The 20530-nt window shown below is 50.7% G+C and overlaps 1 long non-coding RNA gene across 1 annotated transcript in view; it reads right to left on the bottom strand.

Annotated features, from left to right (window-relative positions):
• The window catches only part of LOC134479092 (uncharacterized), a 96680-nt gene that overhangs the window by 74616 nt on the left and 1534 nt on the right, over positions 1-20530 (bottom strand). The window contains exon 2 of the long non-coding RNA XR_015622710.1: positions 1559-1742. This is a non-coding gene — a long non-coding RNA (uncharacterized LOC134479092). The remainder of the gene's footprint in view (positions 1-1558; positions 1743-20530) is intronic.

Genomic DNA, 20530 nt, shown 5'->3' with positions numbered 1-20530 from the left:
TCTTTACAAGGAACTCAGCTGTTGGGTGTGGTGGTGGCGCTCTCCTTTAGTCCCTGCTCCAGGGAGGTAGAGACAGGTGAATCTCTGAGTTCAAGGCCAGCCTGGTCTACAAAACAAGCTCCGGGACAGCCAGGGTTACACAGAGAAACCCTGTCCTGAAAAACAAAACAAAACAAAAACAAAAAACTAAAAACAAAAAGCAAAAAAGGAAGGAGGGGGAGGGGTGGAGGAGAAGGAGGAAGAGGAAGAAGACAAGGGAGACAATGAAGACAGTTGCAATGGAGGATGCCTCAATGGCAAACCACCCCCACCCCTGCCCCCAGTCACTCTAAGCCGTGATGCCGCTGAATGAGGGATGGCTTCCAGCCAGCCCCATGGGCTCTCCTTTTGGAGTCAGTCTTGTATCTCAGAGTCAGACACACTCTCTCTCTCTCTCTCTCTCTCTCTCTCTCTCTCACACACACACACACACACACACACACAGACTCTCTCTCTCACACACACACACACAGACACACACGCACATACACATACACACACATATTCTCTCTCTCTCACACACACAGACACACATGCACATACACATACACACACATTCTCTCTCTCACACACACACAGACACACACACAGACACACACATTCTCTCTCTCTCACACACACACATTCTCTCTCTCTCTCACTCACTCTCTCTCTCTCTCTCTCTCACACACACACACACACACACACACACACACACACACACACACACATTTATCCTTGTAGCTTCAAGCTGCTCTCCTCCTCTGCCCTGGCATTCCCGGACTTCTGTCTTCAGCCTCCTACCCACCCCACCCTTGGCAGTGACCCCAAGGCTTCTCAGAGCTCAGGAAACCATGCACCGTGTCCCCCCTTCTCCTCCCCTCCCCCACTTCATTTGCCCCCTCCTCACTCACTTTCACCAAGTCACAAGTTCAAGTGACTCAGGCCAAGCAGAGAGGGAAGCAATATCTGAAGGTGTGTCAGCTTTTGTCAGAGATGTTGAACCTGATTTTAGTGTACATTTGCATGGGCTTCGTGGAAAGTTCCTCATTTCCCCAGAAGCACTGAGAGCTAACAGATTTGTGGTCCCCGGAGACATTGAGGCATGGCAGCAGGGTCTGGCCTGACAGGCAGGAACAGAAATGAACCTAACATTGGGTCAGTGGGTCAGTGGGAAGGAAACTTCTGGTGCCTTCTAGTGACATGGACCCCTGCTCTGCATACCCATGTAGCTGCAGACTACGGTCCAGCTAGACTTGAGGCAGCAGGCATGGAGGCCCAGTGCTAGCTGCTCTCTGGGCAGAGTCTCAGTTTAATACCCATAACTGTAGATGAGAGTCCAGGTGAAGAGAGCTCTGATCTGGTGGTAAATCTTTACTGGATAACCTGGGCAAGACCCTTCCTTCTCTAGGTTTAGCCTTCTCGATAGTAAATGAGGAAGAGGTAGGTGGCTTTCAGCAGGTCCTCTTGGGCCTAAAATGGGATGTCATCCGGCCCTGCCTCTCTTTCCTGTAGTTCAGGAGGAATCTTTCATGCCTACCTTCAGCTCAAGTCAGAGCGTCCTGAGTTTGGCATCACCTAAGTAACCAGCCTTCTCCTTCCTGGTTTTGATACTTCTCCATCTCTTGGATTCTTGCTCCAGCTTCTCCGTCCTTCACCAAGGTCCCCGCTGTGAAGGACAGCTTCGTGGACATGCTGATTGTGTAGGCTCGAGGAGTCCCAAGCTAGGAAAAACACAATGGCTGCTGAAGTGCTCTGTGGATGCTGTTTCTTGGGCTCGCTGAGCAAGTGCTCTACCGGGGAGCTACACCCTACCCCACCTGAAACTCAAAATGTGGGAGCAAAGCCCCAAACATGTTATGTCCTGTTTATTCATGCCCTTTAGTTGAGATTTTTATTAATTTCTTATTTGTTTGTTTGTTTGTATTTTGAGATCAGGTCTCACTATGCTGCCTTGGCTGTCCTGGAATCCACTGTGTAGATGGGCCTGGGATTCTCTGCCTGCCTCTGATTCTCAGTTGCTGGGATTAAAGAAAGGCATCCTCTAATTCTGTTTGTTCATTCTATTTCGTAAGTTCATTCTATTTAGTAGTTCTCTCCCAGAATGCCTCCCTGAGGCACAACTACCTCCCTGTGGTGTCTTCTAAGATCCTTTGAGAAAATCTGGCCCTGCGTGGCCAGTCTGACAGACAGCCATGCAGAAGCAGAGAAGCCCTGAGCACCATGGGCTCAGGCTTGTGTTAATTGGGACAAAGGCACAGAAAGGCCAGGAGGTGTAGAGAAAAGAAAGGGGCTTTCTTAGGAGATAGGGCTTCTGCTAGAATGCTCCAGAACAGAGGCCAAGGGCTAGCACAGGAAGGTCTTCATCACCAGGCAAGCAGGACTACTGTGGGACCTCGGGTAAGCACATTGTCACTCTCTCTTGCCAGAAAGAGGAGGTCGTGTGGCTGGGCTCCCCTGTGTCCACTGTCAGCTGCAGAATGCTCATGTCAAAGCACCCCTTTGTGTAACCCCAAGTGAAGTTCTACACTCCAGTGAGCACAGGTTACCTCTCCACCTTGCAAGGCACCATCTTGCAAGGCTTACCTAGTATTTCTGAGTGTATGTGCCCCTGGCTCCAGAGTCTGGACTCTGAGAAGCAGAACCTGTCATTCCTTATAACCCGTGGTCTCTAGGGGCCATGTGAATGGTCCCCCCACCCCCATTCCCAATCTAGAGGTAGGGCAATGACCTCAGTCTCCCTTAGAGACTCACCTTTACAGGCTGACTATAGGTTAGCAAGGAGGGCCAGACTTGCAGGGGCTGTGATCCTAGGGGACACAGGCCTTAGTCTGCAGAACCCCTGAACCTCCTGAGGACTGGAGTCAGGTTGTCCTAACTGGCTTTAGAGCATCTTCTCCCAGTTGCTTCTTTAACTGCCTCCCTGTGGGCCTTTGTTATTGAAACACCCTTACCCCCTTTTCCATATAACTCTATTCATCCTCTAAATTCTGACCATAGGACATTTCTCCCTGACACCCGAGTACTCCTATGTGCTCCCTGACATGGGTACATAGCACAAAGACTCTGCCTTCAACCTCAGCTCAGAGCTTCCTCAGGGTGAGCAGTGCTTCCTTGACTGGCGGAGCCTGGGGTCAGTCTGGAGCCAGGGTCTAATCTCTGAGTGGGAGGGGGCATCGAGGCTGAAGGAAGTAAAAGGTGAGGGCTGGTGGGTGGTGTGGGAGGAAGTGTGAGCTCTTGGCTGTCCTTTGTGAACCCAGGCACCTGGGAAGCTGGGGCTGGGCTAGACAAGTGGCCAGTAGGAAAGTCTACCCACAGAGGGAGGTGATGGTGTCCCAGGCCTCAGCTGCCTGGCTCAGACACAGCCTTCAGGAAGCCAGGGCTGACTGACCATCCAAAGGCTGCAGGTCTGCGGGTTTGAGTATTCAGAGTTTGTTTCCATACTCGCCAATCTAACAGCCCCCTCCCACCCCCAACCCATTCCCTCTAGAGTGGCCCCCCTACCACCAGGCCAACTGGCTCGGTTCAGCTGCAGAAACGGCCAAACCGTCTCTCTGGAACCCAAACAGGAAGCTGAGGAGAAGGGGGCCAACGGCTGGGGATCTTTGAGCCTCCTCCAGGAAACTGTGGGAGATGGGAGGGACAAAGACAGGCCCTGATCTCTTGCCCCGGTGCTGGGAGCCCCCCAGGGTCTCTCTCGCTTCCTCAACTCTCCCCAGTATCCAATTCCCCAGTATCCCCAAATCCAATTCCTCCCCCACCCCCCATCCACAGGGACCAGAAAGGCCATAACAGAGCATGACCAGCATCACGGGTTACAGCAGATGACACCACACTGACAAACTGTCACTCAAAGTCCATAGTTCACACTGGGGCTCACTGCTAACTGGTATACTCCGAGATCAATATGGTACCACCACGCAGAATAGTTTCCTGCCCTAAACTGCTCTGGGCTCACCTGCCTTTCCCTGCCTCTGCCCTCAGACAGCAGCTGAGAGTTGATTAACTCCAGGGCCCTTTCCCAGAATGCCATGCGGTCTGTACTGTGATGCAGCCTTTTCACATGGGCTTCTTTCACTTGGCAGTGGAGAAGTGGCTCAGTGGTTAAAGGTTGCTCTTCCAGAGGGACCCGGGTTCTAGTCCCAGCCCCAACATGTCAGCTCACATGCATCTGTAACTCCAGTCCCAGGGGATCCAACACCTTCGTCTGCACTCCAAAGGGCCCAGGCACACACGTAGTACACATATATGTACAAGCGAAATACTCATACACATAAAATAATAAAATCAATCTGGAAAACACATGTGGAGCATCTCCTTTCAGCCGCGCAGCTGAGTAATACTCCATTGATGGATGCACCGTGGGTGATGTGAAGCCTTGAAGAACACCTTTTCTGTTCCTGAGCTCTGCCAAGTAAGGAAAAAGCTGCTTAAACATTTGCGTCAGGTTCGGGAGTGGCTGATTCTCCACTCCCTAGGGTAAATGCCAACAAGCACTGTAAGAACACAGCCCCTCATATAAGGAACTGACAATCTACCTCCCGAAGCAACTGTCCCACCTTGTATCCTGCCAACAATGGAGCCTTGTACCCTGGCCAGCATGCGATATGACTGCATTCTGGATCTGGGCCATTCTAATAGGTGTGGAGTGGCTGTGGTGGTGTTTTTGTTTGTTTTTGTTTTGTTTTATTATCCTTAAAAAAAAAATGTGTTTGTGGCCAGATATGGTGGCGCAGAGGCAGAGGCGATGAATATCTTTGAGTGAAGGGCCAGCCTGGTCTATGTGCCAAGTTCCAGGCCAACCAGAGCTACATAGTAAAAACCCAGTCTCAAAAATAGATGGATAGATGGATGGATGGATGGATACATACATACGTATATACATACACACACACACACACACACACACACACACACACGTATGTGTTGAGTGTGGGTTATGCATGTGAATGGAAGTGCCTGAGGAGGTGAGAAGAGGCGTTGGCTGACCTGGAGTCTTCGGGTGGGGGGATGTTGGGCTCCTGACCTGTAAAGGGAATTGAACTCAGGTCCTTTGCCAGAGCTGTGTGCTGAGCAGTCTCCCCAGCACCTTCTTGTTTTGTTTTTTTCCAAAGATTTATTTATTTGTTATACATAAGTACACTGTAGCTATCTTCAGCTTCACACCATTACAGATGGTTGTGAGCCACCATGTGGTTGCTGGGATTTGAACTCAGGACCTCTGGAAGAGCAGTCGGTGCTCTTAACCACTGAGCCATCTCTCCAGCCCCCTCCCAGCACCTTCTTAGGCTTACTTTTTGTGGTGCTAAAGTTGGAACCCAGGGGCTTGCAGATAAGCTTTCATACCAGCTACATCCCCACATGTCCCAGCCCCGTTGAGCTTCACCCCTGTGACACCGCAGTCCTGCTGTTTGCTTCATTATGCACCCCCTCTCCCCAGCCTTGCTGTGGCCCAGACTGGCCTTGAATAACACACTGTGTAGCCAAGGATACACTTAAACTTTTCTCTTCGTACCTGCTTCTCCAGACTTCTGGAATTACAGGTGTGTGTGCTGCCGTACTGTGTATGCGGTTCTGGGGATTTGAACCCAGACCTTTGAGTTTGATCTGGTTACTAAACGCTCTGCATACTAACTGAGCTACACCCTACGGTTCCAGAGTTACATTTGACATTACCTGAGTCCTTTCTTCTCAGAGCACCCCGTTTGATGTTATCTGAGTCCTCTCTTCCCAGAACACCCTGGAAACTGAACACTTTAGATCTCAGGCCTGGTCTATTCCTTAGCTTGCCCCTGGGCCTCAAGACTCTGAGCTTATGAAGTAGCACTCTCATTCGAGAGTGGGGGTGGGGGTCTGTCCGAGAGGGATGAGAGTGTGGCTTGGCCCAGATGTCAGCAGCAACCACGGACATAGAGATTATAACCTGCTTCACCATGCTGGGCCGCCGGGGACTGCAAACTAGGGATGTGGGCAACCAGAACTGAGGAGAAAGTCGGGTGTGGCGGCTGAAGCCTGTAATCTTCCACACACTCAGAAGTCGAGGCAGGAAGATCTAAACGCGTTTGATGCCAGCCTGGACTTACAAGTGTGTCTAAGGCCATTTGGGGTTAGAGAGTGAGACCCGGTCCCTAAACACGGAACCAAACCGATTATTAAAAACAAAATCACAAGGCCCTGGGTTCGGTCCCCAGCTCCGAAAAAAAAAAAAAATCACAATCAACAAACAACAACAACAATTGAGGTGAGAAGTCTCAGGTCCCAGGATTTCCCCATTGTTGGTGGGGACCTCACATCTACCACAGAGATGTGGGGAGGCTCCTGTAAGGACAGGACTTGGCACAGGGGCACCTGGCCACTGTCCTCAGGCCACTCTGGCCAGGGGCTCAGCAAGCACAGGCAGGTAGCATGGCAGATCTGAGGCATGAGGATGGGGCCTGCTGCCAGGCGGTGGTGGCACACAGCTTTAATCCCAGTACTTAGGAGGCAGAAGCAGGCAGATCTCTGAGTTTGAGGTCGACCTGTTCTATAGAGTGAGTTCCAGGACAGCCAGAGATACAGAGGGAAACCCTGTCTTGAAAAACAAAACAGGCAGGCAGGCAGACAGACAGAGAGACATGGTGCCTGCCTCTTTCCCCATAGTAAAGGAATCAAAACTCCTGGAGGCATAAGCTCATACCTTAGAGCAGCTCTCAGAGCCTAAGGCCTGTCCTGGTTCCTCAGAGGCCATCCCAGCCATGACTAAGAGCATCAGCTAGGTGGGACTATGTTCGCAACATGCTGGCTCCTTCAAGCCCCATCCAGGGCCCTCCAGCCTTTCACTGTCAGACTCTCCCTGTCCTCAAGGGCAAGATCTGACAAAAATGACACTCCATTCTCACCAACTCTCAGGTCCTGCTTCCTTTCTGACACAGAGAAAGACCAGAACAGCTCAGATAGCATCTGTTGATGTTTAAAACAGTAATAATATACGTGCACACAGTGAAACAGTCAAACAGAAGAGAAAGGTTTGAGTAAAAGGAAGTCGCTCCCTCCTGCTTGCCCAGCCTCGCTTTGAAGGGGACCAGTTAACAGCATCTCGGGTAGCCTGCTGGCAAAGCACAGATACCCACCCCAGCAAGCCAGCACGGGGATGTGTGTTAGATGCCTGTCTCCTAGCACAGAGCATCAAAGCCCCACTGGAACAAGCTGTTCTTCCTTCATTCTTCATTCTTGAGTAGAGGCCTAGACACCCTCTACTCAGCACAGACAGTCCTACCGTCCCCTGATAACTCGAATCCATTTCACAGCCTGGCTACCCAGGCTGGGCCTCTGCAAACAGGCCTCTGAGAGAGAATTTTAAATGTCCAGTTACCTCTTCCCTAAGCACCTTGGGCACTTCTGGGCTAGAACCTGATTGGCCTACCTTAGAGCCCAGAAATCTGAGCACAGTTAAAGTAAGACGTGCAGAGAGGCCCTAAGGCACAGAGGCCCAGTGACCTTGGGAGACAATCTTGCCTTACTGGATTCTGGTTCCGCCTCTGTAGCTTGGGGCAAGCCATGAGATTTCAAACAAAATAGTTTAATGAATGGCCTGCTAGACCTTTCTGGAACTTACCAGGTGTCTGATGAGGTGAAAACTGTACACCTGTTTCCAGGGAGCGGCGAAGGCAGTTGGGGAATGAAAGCCAAGGAACAGGGAGTCTGTGGAACTTACCTGAGGCCACAGAGCTTATCACTGGGAAACCAGGTTGGAAGCAAAGTGGTTCTCAGCATGGGCCGTCCTGGGAGGACAGGGACATGCGAACATGCCCAGGGATGGCCAAAGTTAGGAGAGAGGGGACAGCTTGTGGACAGGAGTCAGAACAAGGCATGTACATGTACCCCCACATCCCTCCAAACACCCTCCCCAACCCCAAACACACTGGGCAGAGTGAGGAGCTCACAGCTTTCTCCAGACTTCCTCTCCCATGGAGTCCAATTGCCGGTGAGGAGTATCAGTAAGGTTTGTGGGGGTGTAGCCCCATGGAGACTGGGGAAGGCCCCCATATTACTGAATGCCAACAAGGTATACCTTACACATTAAAAAAAAAAAATCTTTGCATGACAGACTCCTGCTACAGGTGAGCCATTCTAGTTTATGGGCCATAGCCTGCTCCCAACACAGAAAGGTGTGTCTGTGTGGGTCTAGCCATCCCAGGGGAACAGAGGGATGAGGACGGTGTGGCCCTGACTCCCGGGGGGTGGGGGGGACTTCCCAGGCTAGCAGCCCTGGAGGATGCTTCCTCAGCTTCAGGACCACACTCAGGCACTTCTCCCTCAGCTCCCCTTTTACTTCGCAGTGTCCAGAGGGACCCCTTGTCACTTCCCAGCTCTCCAGGTTTCACCCATTTGTCTCCCTGTTTTGGGGGTCCATGTTGACAAAGAGAATTTGATCTTTCTCTTTCCCTCTCTTGCATAAAAACCTCAGCCTACTTGGTGACAACTTTGCTAAAGCCGTCTCAGGGAAGGGGCACAAGGTCGAGGGTACTGGGAACCTCCGTCTCTCATTTTTTATTTGTATTTATTTAAAGACAGGATTTCTCTGTGTAGCTCTGGCTGTCCTGGAACTAGCTCTGTAGACCAGGCCGGCCTTGAACTCAGAGATCCACTTGCCTCTGCCCCCAAGTGCTGGGGTTAAAGGTGTGTATTGGCACTGCAGCCGGTGCCGCCACCCCCACCAGGCTGCCTTTGGCTCTCTTAAAGGCCCTAGGATGGAGTCTTGGCTGCAGGTCTCAGAGTCAGAATCCAAACTCCCTGGGGCCAAGAAGGCCATCTGAACTACAAGGTGTCATCTCCTACTTCACTCCCACAATGCCCTGCCACAGGATTGACGGAAGACTTCTTTGAGTTCTAGAGAAAAGCTTAGCCTCATCTCTTACCCTTAGGCCAAGCTGGTGGGAAACAAGATCCTTGACTTCCTAGGGGTGGACTGATCCTTACGGCCAATGTGGTACCTCTGAGATTTGTCCTGAGACTTAAGACGTGGAAAAGGTGGGGGCTGGGTACCATCTGCCTAGGAATGAGGTCAGAGAGGGGAGGCTAGTCAATCCCAGAAGGTACAATCCCAGAAGCCTTCCTGCAAGAGGCAGCATGGTTCAGGGGACAGCACCAGGGGCTTGCTGCTGTCAGAGACACTGGAGTAGGAGTGAAAACAGCGGAACTGAATCCTACCATGGATGGGTGGAGATGCGGCAACCGCTCCCTCAGTGCCTTGTGCATGTACTTTGTGCCAGGCTGTTCGGAGAACTCGGAGGTCTTGGGGTGAGGCTCGGTGGGTAGAGCACTTGTCTAGCATGTGCCAGATACTGCTATGCAGGATATCTGATATGCCACGCCTCCACGGGGTCATGGGACCCACAGGTTGAGAACCGCTGCTCTAGGAGCTCTTGAGAATATCCAGTTAAGGTGTCTTGACTATCATATCAGCCCACCAGGGATGAGGAAGGGCTGCATCCATCCTCAGCGCTGCGAAACAAGCAAATTGCTTGGGACACAGTAGAAGAGATTTCCCTCCTCCCGGGCAGAGGTCTCTTCCCCTGCAGCTGATGCTTTAGTGGAAACAGACATAGAGACAAATAGCGGAGTATGTCATGCATTTGGGGTGAAGGTCTTGGATGGGGAGTGAGAGCCAGAAGGAGAAAGGGTGAGGGGGAAAGGGTAGCAGGAGGTGGGTAGGGCTGGGGTAGAGGCTTGACTTAGATACCAGGCGCAGAAACAGGACTTGACCAATGTCAGAAAGAGGGCTCAGTCCTGTGCAGAAGGGAAGCAGAGAGGCTGGGTGGCCCAGTGTCCAGGAGCATCCTGTGGCTTATAGTCCTTTCCAGGGTGGGCTGACGGGCAAGACACCCTGATTGGGTATTTGTAGCAGCTCCTAGAACACCAGTAGCAAGACTGTAGTTGTGAAACTGCAATGACGTAATTTTATGGTTGCGGGGCGTGGTGGTGGGGTCACCACATACAACAGTGCCTATAACCCTCTTGGAAACATTGTGAGGAAGGAAGGGTACTGGCCAGTCTCATTCTGCACTTGAGGAAAGAGTCTCAGAGACACCCATGAGCTGCTTGAAGTGAGACAGCGTTGGAACTCAAGACTGTTCTTTACATGCCCTTCGGATGTGTCCTGTCCCAACCCCCCCCACCCCCCCGCACCCACTCCCGGTGCAGATCAGTCCAAACCTGGGCCCTGTGCGTGGTAGGCAAGTGCTCTACCATTGAACCACACCACGACTTTCTCACTTTTGTGAATAAAAGATCTCGGTTAGTTCGGACAATTAGTTATTTGACCAAAGTAGTTCAAAGCTACAAGCTACCTACTCGTCACAGAGTTAGCCACAGCCTCTGAGAATATAGAGGCCAAACAGGTGGGCCTCTGCCAGGGAAGGCAGGCCTGGGGAGGATTTCCTGTCTTCATGAGCCTGTAGGTCTGAGGACACGGGGCTGGGTTACCCACTGGGGCTGCCAGCCACTTGCACAACCATGGCCATGAAACTATGGGCTATATATACATTTAACCCTTCTCCATGGGGACCTTGCGTATAGTAGCAGGAAGTGCATTGGTAGGGTTGGTGTGAAGACAGCGTACCAGGACAGTTCCAGGGATCGGGTTTGGCAGGGTGTGGTCATTATAAGTTGTAGTCGTTATTATTGAAATGCACAGCTGGAGAACAAGGGCCGATTGTGCAAGACCAGACGTCTAGCTGGGCTTCCAGGGATGCCCGAGTTCAGAGCACGGGTACAGTTGGCGATGTGTGTGTTCCCAGGACTGCAGCCTACATGCAGCACAGGTTTCTGTGAGGGGAGAGCTCAGGTATAAGGCTCAAGGGCTGGAAGGAAGGCGCCAGGCTGGGGCAATGGGGGCAGGGAGGAGATAGGGTGGAGATAGGGTGGGCGAGTAGACCTGTGCCACAGGTAAGCTCTGAGGTCCCCATTGCTTCATGCACGTCAGTGAGGTGATTAGCTCCAATGCTGGGGACAGGCCTTATGACAAGGGGCTTTAAAGAGAGGACTACTGTGGGGTGAGGCAGAGAGTGGGCAGCATTTGTTGGGGATGCATGACCCACAGCAGACCAGGAGAAGGCAACAGACTGGTCCTGGCCCTTAGGCCAGTCTCGGTAATCAAACCCAGAACTACAGAGTTTCTCTGACCCTTGGCTTGGGCCTCAGTGCCCAGACCAGCTCCCAGGTGCTTGGGCGGTGGAAACAGGACAGAAGGAGCCTGGCTGTCCAGGGTTGCCTGCTGGAGGGCAGCAGGGAGAGAAAGGTCTCTCCTTTTCCTCCCCAGGTGCCTGCGGATTACACCACTGTGAATTACGTAATGCTGGACACAACGGCTCCCAAAGCACATTCTCACAGGCCACTACGTGCAAGTGGCTGGCAGCGCTCAGACACCTGACTCACACCACACACGCTGAAGCATACACCCTCTCACACCGTGGCAGCATGGTGGCCCTAAGTCACACTGGCAGGGTCTCCCTCAAAGATCTGTATCTTCCCAGTCTTTGTCCCCTAGGCTCCAGGAGCCCCAAGCCCAGTGAGACAGGTGTTCCCAAGGCAGAGAGGCAGAGAAAGAGCAAATAGACCCCAGGGTAGACTCCAGACCAACAGGGAAATAAAAGGGAAGGGAGTGTGGAGGGGGAGGGTAGAAGAGGGACATATGTTTGAGGCATGGGGTAGGAAAGAGCTAATGTAGTTCTTTTAGGGAACTGCTATTAAGGGGGGGTTGTTTGTGTTGTTTTGTTTTGTTCTTTTTTGTTTGTTTGTTTTTTGAGACATGTTTTTTTTAAAATCCAGCCTGGTGAATTTGAACTTCGGATACTCCTGTCTCTGCCTTTGGAGCGCTGAGATTCCAGGTGTGGGCCTTGCACCCCGCTATTGCGTGCCACACCCCAGTCAGGCTTTGAGTTTTTGAATGCGCATGCGCTTCGCTGCACAGCCGCAGAAGCACCTGGCATAGCACTGCTGGGGTTTGTGAGACCTAAGTGCTTGCCCCAGGGCCTGAGCTACAGCTGCTCAAGCAGTAACACTTCTAAAGGAGAAAGCATTGGAGGAGGGACCAGTGCGTGTCCATCTCCAGGGTCGTCACACTAGGCATGGCGCCATAGCGAGAGGAGGCCGACATCCGTCATCGTGAAGAGGAGACAGAATTCTCTCTCTCTCTCTCTCTCTCTCTCTCTCTCTCTCTCTCTCTCTCTCTCTCTCTCTCTCTGATGTGTGTGTGTATAAAAATATGAGAAAGTAGTGGCGGAAAGATGACTTAGCAGTTAATACTTCCCGCTCTTGCAGAGGACCAGAGCTCAGTTCCTAGCACTCAGTAACCGGAAGCTCATACTGACTGTAACTCCAGCTTCCGTGGAGCCAACGCCCTCTTCTGGCCTCCAAGGCACCTGCACTCACACACACACACACACACACACACACACACACACACACACACACACACACACCGCCCCAAACATACATATACACATAATTAAAAATAAGCGTTTTTTAAAAATGGCGGCAGCATAGCTACCTCAAACAACAGGACTACCAAATTGCTACCTTTGTTGAGCTGAGTGGGAGGAAGACGTGGGCTAAAGAGAGCTCTATGTATGTATAGAATTCAGTGTTTGCTGTTTGATTCTTCATGAGGAGCAGACATAGGGAAAGTAAAATAAAAACTACCTTTCCCTCTTGTGAAGAGCTGGTCTCTCTGCCCTCTCTATTTGTCTGTGGGTCGAGTTGAAACACTTTGGGCAAGTATCTTTCCCTCTGGTCCTGAGCCAGCCTCAGAGTGGGGGTGGGGGTGGGGGTGGGGATGGGGCTAGCGCTATCACTTTATGTTAGTGAAGTGCTGCTAGGAGCCATTCTGGGGTAGCAAGAAGGAATACGGGGCACCCAGGAGGAACTCACAGGCTGGAGAGAAACGTAAGCAGCTACTATGGGACAGTGTGAGGGGATCCCAGAAAGGCCTCCCCAGAGGGTCAGGGTAGGCCATAGGAGTGGCTTTAGAAGCATAGTTCTGTCAAGGAAAGGGAGGAACCCCAGGAATATATCCCAGAAGAGTCCTAGAGAGCAGAGCAGCATCCTAGGGTCCCCGAGTTGCATGGTCAGCCAAGAGAGAGGCTCGCAAGCAACAGAGTCTCACTGGATGTTGGAAGCTTAGGTTTGAGCTACGGACACTAGAAGCTTTCAGAACACTGGCTCCTGGCTCTGCCACTGTTCAGGCCAGCACAGGACGCCCTGCCCTGCAGAGGCAGTAGGAGCAGAGAGGGGGTGGAGTTTTGGCACACAGGACAAAAAGGACTAGAGGTAAAGATGGAGAGTACCAGGGACCTCGGAGGGTGTGAGCAGAGATGGGTGTCTGGAGAGAATCTCTAATGTACTGTGGCATTATTTGCTAATAAAAAGCTGATGGCCTATTAGCTGAGGCAGGAAATAGGAGGTGGGACATTCGGGAAAGAGTCAAGAGAGGGAGACTCAACCCAGACTCTGAGGAAGTCATGTGTTGGACACATGAAACAGGTCACTAGCCATATGGTAGACACACACTAGAATAAATGAGTTATAAAAGTTTCAAGCTAGGACTGGAGAGATGGCTCAGCGGTTAAGAGCACTGACTGCTCTTCCAGAGGTCCTGAGTTCAATTCCCAGCAACCCCATGGTGGCTCACAACCATCTGTAATGGAATCTGATGCCCTCTTCTTGTGTGTCTGAAGACAGCTGCAGTGTACTCGTATAAATAAAAATAAATCTTCCAAAAAGAGTTTCAAGCTATTCAAAAATGAGTCCAAGTTAATGGCCCAGGCATTTATTCATAAATAAATCTCAGAGTCCTTATTCTGGGAACAAAGAGGCCAGGTAGAAAATCTCAAGACTACAGGTGTCACACATGTGGGCCGACAGATATAACCCAGGCTAGCCCCTTCACCGCACAGCATGATCTCTGGGCTGAGGAAGTGGTGTTCTAGATTGTTTTGGCTCCTGGACACCAAAGGCTTTGTGGTTGTGTCCCAGGGCATGCTGTGACAAAGGACAGCTGTTCAGGGGCACAGTGACAGGTTAATGTTTGCAGGGCTAGAACATGTCAGGCCAGCTCTCTACCACTGACCCACACCCCGGCCTCCAGCACGAGTGTGTGTTCTGTTGTGCTTTGAGGCACATACACATTAGCCAGCTGTTAAGTTTGCTGCATGGCTAAGGCTGCATTGAACTGCTAATCTCCTGCCCCTGCCCGGGATTACAGGTGTGCACCAGCATAACCCACGTTTTGTTTAAGCATAGTTAATTTAAGAAAGTTTAGCATGAGCAGGCGCTCGCTGTCAAGCCTCTGCATATATTCATGTTCTTGTGTACAAGAAAGTGCTCGTGTGTGTGTGTGTGTGTGTGTGTGTGTGTGTGTGTACACATAAGAATTTGGGGTATATATCATAGGTCCTTTCCTGACACCTCTTAAGTTGGATGTGGCAAAACAAGAATAAAACAAACAACCCCCAATCCAGTGATTGTGCCCCAGTTTCTCTAGGCTGGTTCTTTTCCTGAACCTTTTGAGAAAGGTCAGGAGTCCATTGCTGTGAGGAAACACCATGACCACAGCAAGTTGGGGAGGAAAGGGTTTATTTGGCTGTTCATCTTCAATGGAAGTCAGGACAGGAACTCAAATAGGGCAGGAACCTGGAGGCAGGAACTGATGCAGAGACCATGGAGGGGTGCTGCTTACTGGCTTGCTTCCTATGATTTGTTTGGTCTGCTGTCTTATAGAACCCAGGACCACCAGCCCAGGATAGCATCACTCACAATGGGCTGGGCCTTCCCCTTATCAATTACTAATTAAGAAAATGCCCGCGCAAGGCCCTGGGTTCGGTCCCCAGCTCCAAAAAAAAGAACCAAAAAAAAAAAAAAAAAAAAAAAAAGAAAATGCCCTATAGGCTTGTCCACAGTTCAATTTTATGGAGGCTCTCTCTCTCTCTCTCTCTCTCTCTCTCTCTCTCTCTCTCTCTCGGCCCCCCACCCCACCTCGGTTTTTGAGACAGAGTTTCTTCGTGTAGCCTTGGCTGTCCTGGAACTCACTCTGTAGACCGGGCTGGTCTTGAACTCACATAGATCTACCTGCCTCTGTTTCCTCGGTGCTGGGATTAAAGGTGTGCTCCACTGCCACCTGGTTCGAGGCCTTTTCTTGTTTGTTTTTTCTTTTTTTTTCCGGAGCTGGGGACCGAACTCAGGGCCTTGTGCATGCTAGGCAAGCGCTCTACCACTGAGCTAAATCCCCAACCCCTCGAGGCCTTTTCTTAGTTGAGGTTCTCTCCTCTCAGCCTCCTCTTAACTTGGGTCAAACCGACAAAAAAAAAAAAAAAAGAAAAAAAAAAAAACAACAAAAAACCAAACAAACAAACAATAAAAGCCAAACCAACAGCAACCAAAAAACCCATCCAGCACGGGCCCTGACAGTTAGAAACCCAAGGCACAAGCAAAAACACAGTAGTTGTCTGCTTGGTTGGCAAAGAGAGGGAGACTCTCCCATGGGTCAGGAACAGAGCTGGCCCTGCCCCAGGTGGCCTGGGCTGCTAACCACTGAGCTCCACAGGTGGGATGCTGAGGGAGGCACTTGGCTAAACACATCACACTGGAATCTTACCCCAAAGGGCACTTGGTGCCCGTGGGCCTGCATACCCCCCCCCCCCCCCCCCCCCCCGGTCAGCAGGAAGAAACAGGCTCAGGGATTGGTTGGAAGCTGCAGGTAGGGAGCAGTGTGGAGGTGTTTGAATGCAGCCTACTGAAAACGCAGGTCTCTGCACAGCACTGGTGAGGCTGCACCAGGCCCGCAGCAGCTGAGGGGTTGTCACAGACCTGTGGTAGCACGCTCTGCCCACCGGTTACCCTTGGCTACCCCTCCCCCAGCAGCTTGCTGGACAGAGCACAGGATCTAGTCAGAAGGGAGATGTGATGTGGGGGTCCTGGGGAGACTTGGACAGAGTGAGTGATGGAGATGATCAAGATACACTGTGTCCACGTATGACACATTCAAAGAATAAAAACTTTAAATTGCTGTTCTGAGTTGCTGAGTTTCATAGAGGAAAATAAATGACATTAATTATGGAATAATTTTTGGACAGACTCCCAACATTTCTGAAATGCCCTGAACGTATCTCTGTCATTTCTTGCCATCTTCTTATGCAAAGTTCTGCTCTCAGAAGTAATGATTCTAAAATCCAAATATCAACCAACTCTGGAAAAACACCTTCCATGCTTGGTATCCTGCAGAATCAACTACTCAAACAGCATTTAATTCGTTACATAAAACAAACATATCTATGGCCTGTAAATTTGTCTTTAATAAATGGTAGAATACATGTGTGTGAAAGAATTGTTTTACAGTGAACTTTTTGCCAGGTGTAGTGGCACGCTTCGTTAATTCCAGGTGGAGCTCTGTGAGTTGGGGGCCAGCCTGGTCTACATATCGAGTTCCAGGGCAACCAGGGCTAGACACTGGGAACCTGACTCAATAAATAGATAAATGAATAAACAAACAAACAAATAAATAATCAACCATAAGAAAACCTCATAGGACCCACCCATGAGCTGATCAACCAGAGGGATGAACACAGACCTGGAATTCAAGGTCATCTCTGGCCACATACGGGAATTCAAGGGTGGCCTGGGGTATATAAGACCCTTTCTCAACACAGAAAAGCATTTAGTGAAGCCGGGCACAGTGCACCCTGGAATGGCACCAGGGAGGGAGGACTCCACCGAGGAGTGAAGAGCTGTGACCAGTCAGCTGACTCCTTGAGGACAAAGCAGGGGTTCCTGAAGCTGGCGCCCCTCTCCCAGACACCCCTCACAGCTTCTGGGAGCATTTCCTCACCTTTGAAATGAGAATAGTGCCCCAGCCTCAGTTAAGGACCGTAGGAAGACTGTTATTAACATATGTAAAGCCTTAGTGTAGGGCTGTGCTTCCGTTTCTCTACAGAGGGTGCTATTAGAATTTCCAAGGCCTTCCTGGAGGCTGGAGGGCTTGAGGTGGGGGCGGGGAGCAGAGCTGACACTCCCGTATGACCAACAGCAGCTGGCTGGTCCTCACCACTCCCAGTCACTGCATTTCTAAGCACCTATTTATTAACCCTGAGAGCAGCTAAGGACTAGCACAATTGGAGAAACTGAGGCTCAGATAGACTGTGAGCCCTTCTCCCCGGTGGCAGGGAGTCCCAGCTGCTCTGTGCTCTGGGGTGAGAGGTTCGAAGGAAGCCCTCTAGGGCAGTGTATATGGGGGCAGAAAATTGAGGGCAATTTATGTATTTGCTTTTTAAATTTTTATTATTTTACATGTGCGTGCGTGCGTGCGTGCGTGTGTGTGTGTGTGTGTGTGTGTGTGTGTGTGTACCATGAGTATACAGTGCTCTTGGAAGCCACAAGGGGCCACTGGGTTCCCCAGACCTGGAGAATTACATTCAGGCAGTTGTGAGCCACCATGTGGGTGCTAGGAGTTGAGCCCTCTTCCTCTAGAAGAACAGACCACTAAGCTCTCTCCAGATTATTTTGTTTTGGGATTTTTGCTGTTGTCCAGGCTGGTCTCAAATTCACAGCATGCCATAATTAAAAAAAATTATTATTATTATTATTTTGTATCATTTATTTTATGTGTATGAGTGTTTTTGCCTTCGTGTATATATGTGCACCATGTGTTTTCCCAATGTCCTTGGAGGCCCCAGGAGGGGTCAGATTCTCTGGAACTAGAAGTCATTAATAGATATTTGAAGTGCTTCTTTTTTTTCCCAAGACAGTCTCATGTAGCCAAGGCTAGCCTCAAACTCACTATGTAGCTAAGGATTGCCTTAAATATCTGATTGTCCTGCCTCTGCCTTCTAGAGGTGAGTGCAAGGTACACACTAGCAGTGCAGGGGTCAAACCCAGGGCCAGACAGGTACTCTTCCAAGTGAACTACACCCTCAGACCCTAGCTCTACTTTTTGGTTATTAGGAATAAGGTTTAAAAGTTCTCTTTCTTGCTTCCTTCCCTCCTCCTCCTCTAGATCAAGTCTTGTTTGTCCTGGGACTCAGTTTATAGCCAAGGTTAACCTTGAACTCATGGCCTTCCTCCTGCCTCAGCTTCCTGAGTGTGGAGATTACAGTGTGTGTATACCCTGGCTTTTCTATTGGTCTTTCAAGGCAGGGTCTCTCAGGACCCAGTCTGGCCTTGAACTTGCTATATGGCTGAGGATGGATTCCTGATCTTCCTGCCCCTCGCTGGAGACCAGCTGGAGTAAGTTCCAGGCTGGTCACGAGAGCCGGCCTCAACACGACGATTCATAAAACACCTAATCAAGCTAGGGATGCTCGAATGCCTAAGACCTCAGTACCAACAGCCCGAACAAACAAAACAACAAACCAGTCTAACTTATTGCCTTGAAAAGGATGTGGGCGTTCCCTTGAGAAACGGTGAGCCTGGGGGTGTGATACGGTCAGCCCTAGCACATGTGAGCCTCTGGGGTTGATCAAACATGGCATGGTCCAGTGATTCTACTCAGCGGGGTTTGCCTCATAGAGCTGAAACCATACATTACCAACAAACCTGGACCTGTTTGTCCCTAGCAGTACCACGAAACACCACATGTCTACGGTCTCATAACTGTAAACATACAATGGGATACTTCTCAACTACAGAAGGGAATGAGGTATTGATGCTTGATATCCCATGGGTGAACCCCGAGACCCTCATTTGTACACTCCCTAAAGGCAGCATCTATCAATTCACTCTTTACCAGACACTGGTAACTATCCATGGGACAAAGGACAGGCCCTGCCCCACTGCCCGGTGGCCAATGGGGAATCTGCCTCACCCTCAGTGTGTGCACCCCACACTGTATGTCTCAACCATTAACCTAACAGGTGGGTTTCTGCTGGGTTCCACCCACCTCTGGGACTTGGAGGTGTCAAGTCCTGGGATATTGGTCTAACTGATTCTGAAGTCTCAAGGGTCTCTGGGTCAGAGAGACCAGGTAGGAATGGATATCAATATACGACCCCTGCCTTGCCCCTTTGCTGTTTGTTTTGAGACAAACTATGTCCTGAATCTCAGTATATAGACCCGTCTGTCTGTCTTCGAATTTACAGAGACCTTACTGCCTCTGCCTCCCCAGTGTTGAGATTAAAACCAAAAGCCAAGCACATCCAGCCCATGTGACTCTCTTGAAGTGGACCCTTTGCCCTGGTGTTAGTGGTACTGATGGTGGTGGTGGGCAGGGGCAGTAGCCAGTTACCTTGAGCCTTGAGTGCTGGGGATGTGGCCCTGACCAGGCCCTGGGGTTTAGCACCGCCAGCACAGTTAAGTAGCAGCAGCAGCAGCAGCAGCAAAGTCAAGTATTCTGGGCTGCTTCTGGAGCCTGCCTCGCCCCTGGAATTTACAGACCAGGCCCAGTACTCTTCTGGATAAAACAGGCCCTGAGCCCAGTAGAGGGGACACAGGCTGCTTGCCCACAGCTGGCCTGGCCCTCCTGCCGAGGGTCACTGGGAATCCTGTGTTTCATCAAATATTGCTGGGCTACGGAGTTTTATTTGAAAATAATTTTAATTAGCCGGAAACTAAGAGTTTAATAAATGGAAAACAGAACTTTCCAAGGCCACAGCTGGGAAACAGTTGCTTTTTAAAATAAAATTCTGCCTGGCTTCCCAGGTCAGCCAAGCACCCCGACTGGAGGACCCTGGTGCCAGCCAGATCCACGAAGGAAACAAAGATTATTTTTAGAGAAATATTTTAGACTTGGTTTCATGATCTCAGGAGTTTCCTTCCCCATCCGTCCTGGGTCCTTACATCTTCCCTCTATTTTGGGGCGACCTCTCTGGGGGAGAATACTATCTGGCAGGAACTATTTCTGCCCAGATGAAAATAAAAGGCCACTCCCTCAGCCCCCAGAGAATGAATTGTTGCTAAAAATGTCCCTGCAGACAGCAAGGGGCCCATGAAGCCTTGGCCTTGGCAGGTGTGCCAGCAATGAAGGTGGCTCTGGGGGTCCCTGCAGGCTTGGAGACTGTGGCCACCCTCCCAGCCAGCCCTGTTTTGCCCCCACCCAACAGGAAACGGATGGCAGCCTGACAGTTATTTCCGTGTTTTGAAAGCAGTTTTTAACTTGAAAGAGGCTTGATAAGGAAGGCTGTGTTTTTTTTTTTTTGTTTTTTTTTTTTTTGGTAGGTGTTGGTACCCCTCCTCCCCCTCCTCCCACTGCTCCTGACCCGTGAAGACACACCCCCCACACCACTGCTGACACATCTAGGCCTAAACACTTCTCACACACTGAAGGTCCACTTGCCTGCCCCTACGGCTGTAGCCGTATACAGACACACCCAAACCCACATTCACACACACGGCAGGGCACACCCACTAGAGCAACACACAGGCATGCAGTCACCTGCACACACCCAGCCCCTTACAGCACGACACCCATACCCTACCAGAAACACCCACAGACCCCAACACTCTGAAACCCTGCAACCCTACGTACACTGTACAAACCCAAATCCAC

Source organism: Rattus norvegicus, chromosome 6 (assembly GCF_021556685.1).
Source record: "Rattus norvegicus strain SHRSP/BbbUtx chromosome 6, alternate assembly SHRSP_T2T, whole genome shotgun sequence".
NCBI lineage: Eukaryota > Metazoa > Chordata > Mammalia > Rodentia > Muridae > Rattus > Rattus norvegicus.
The sequence above is the reverse complement of the archived record's forward strand: the minus strand, read 5'-3'. Positions and strand labels throughout refer to the sequence as shown.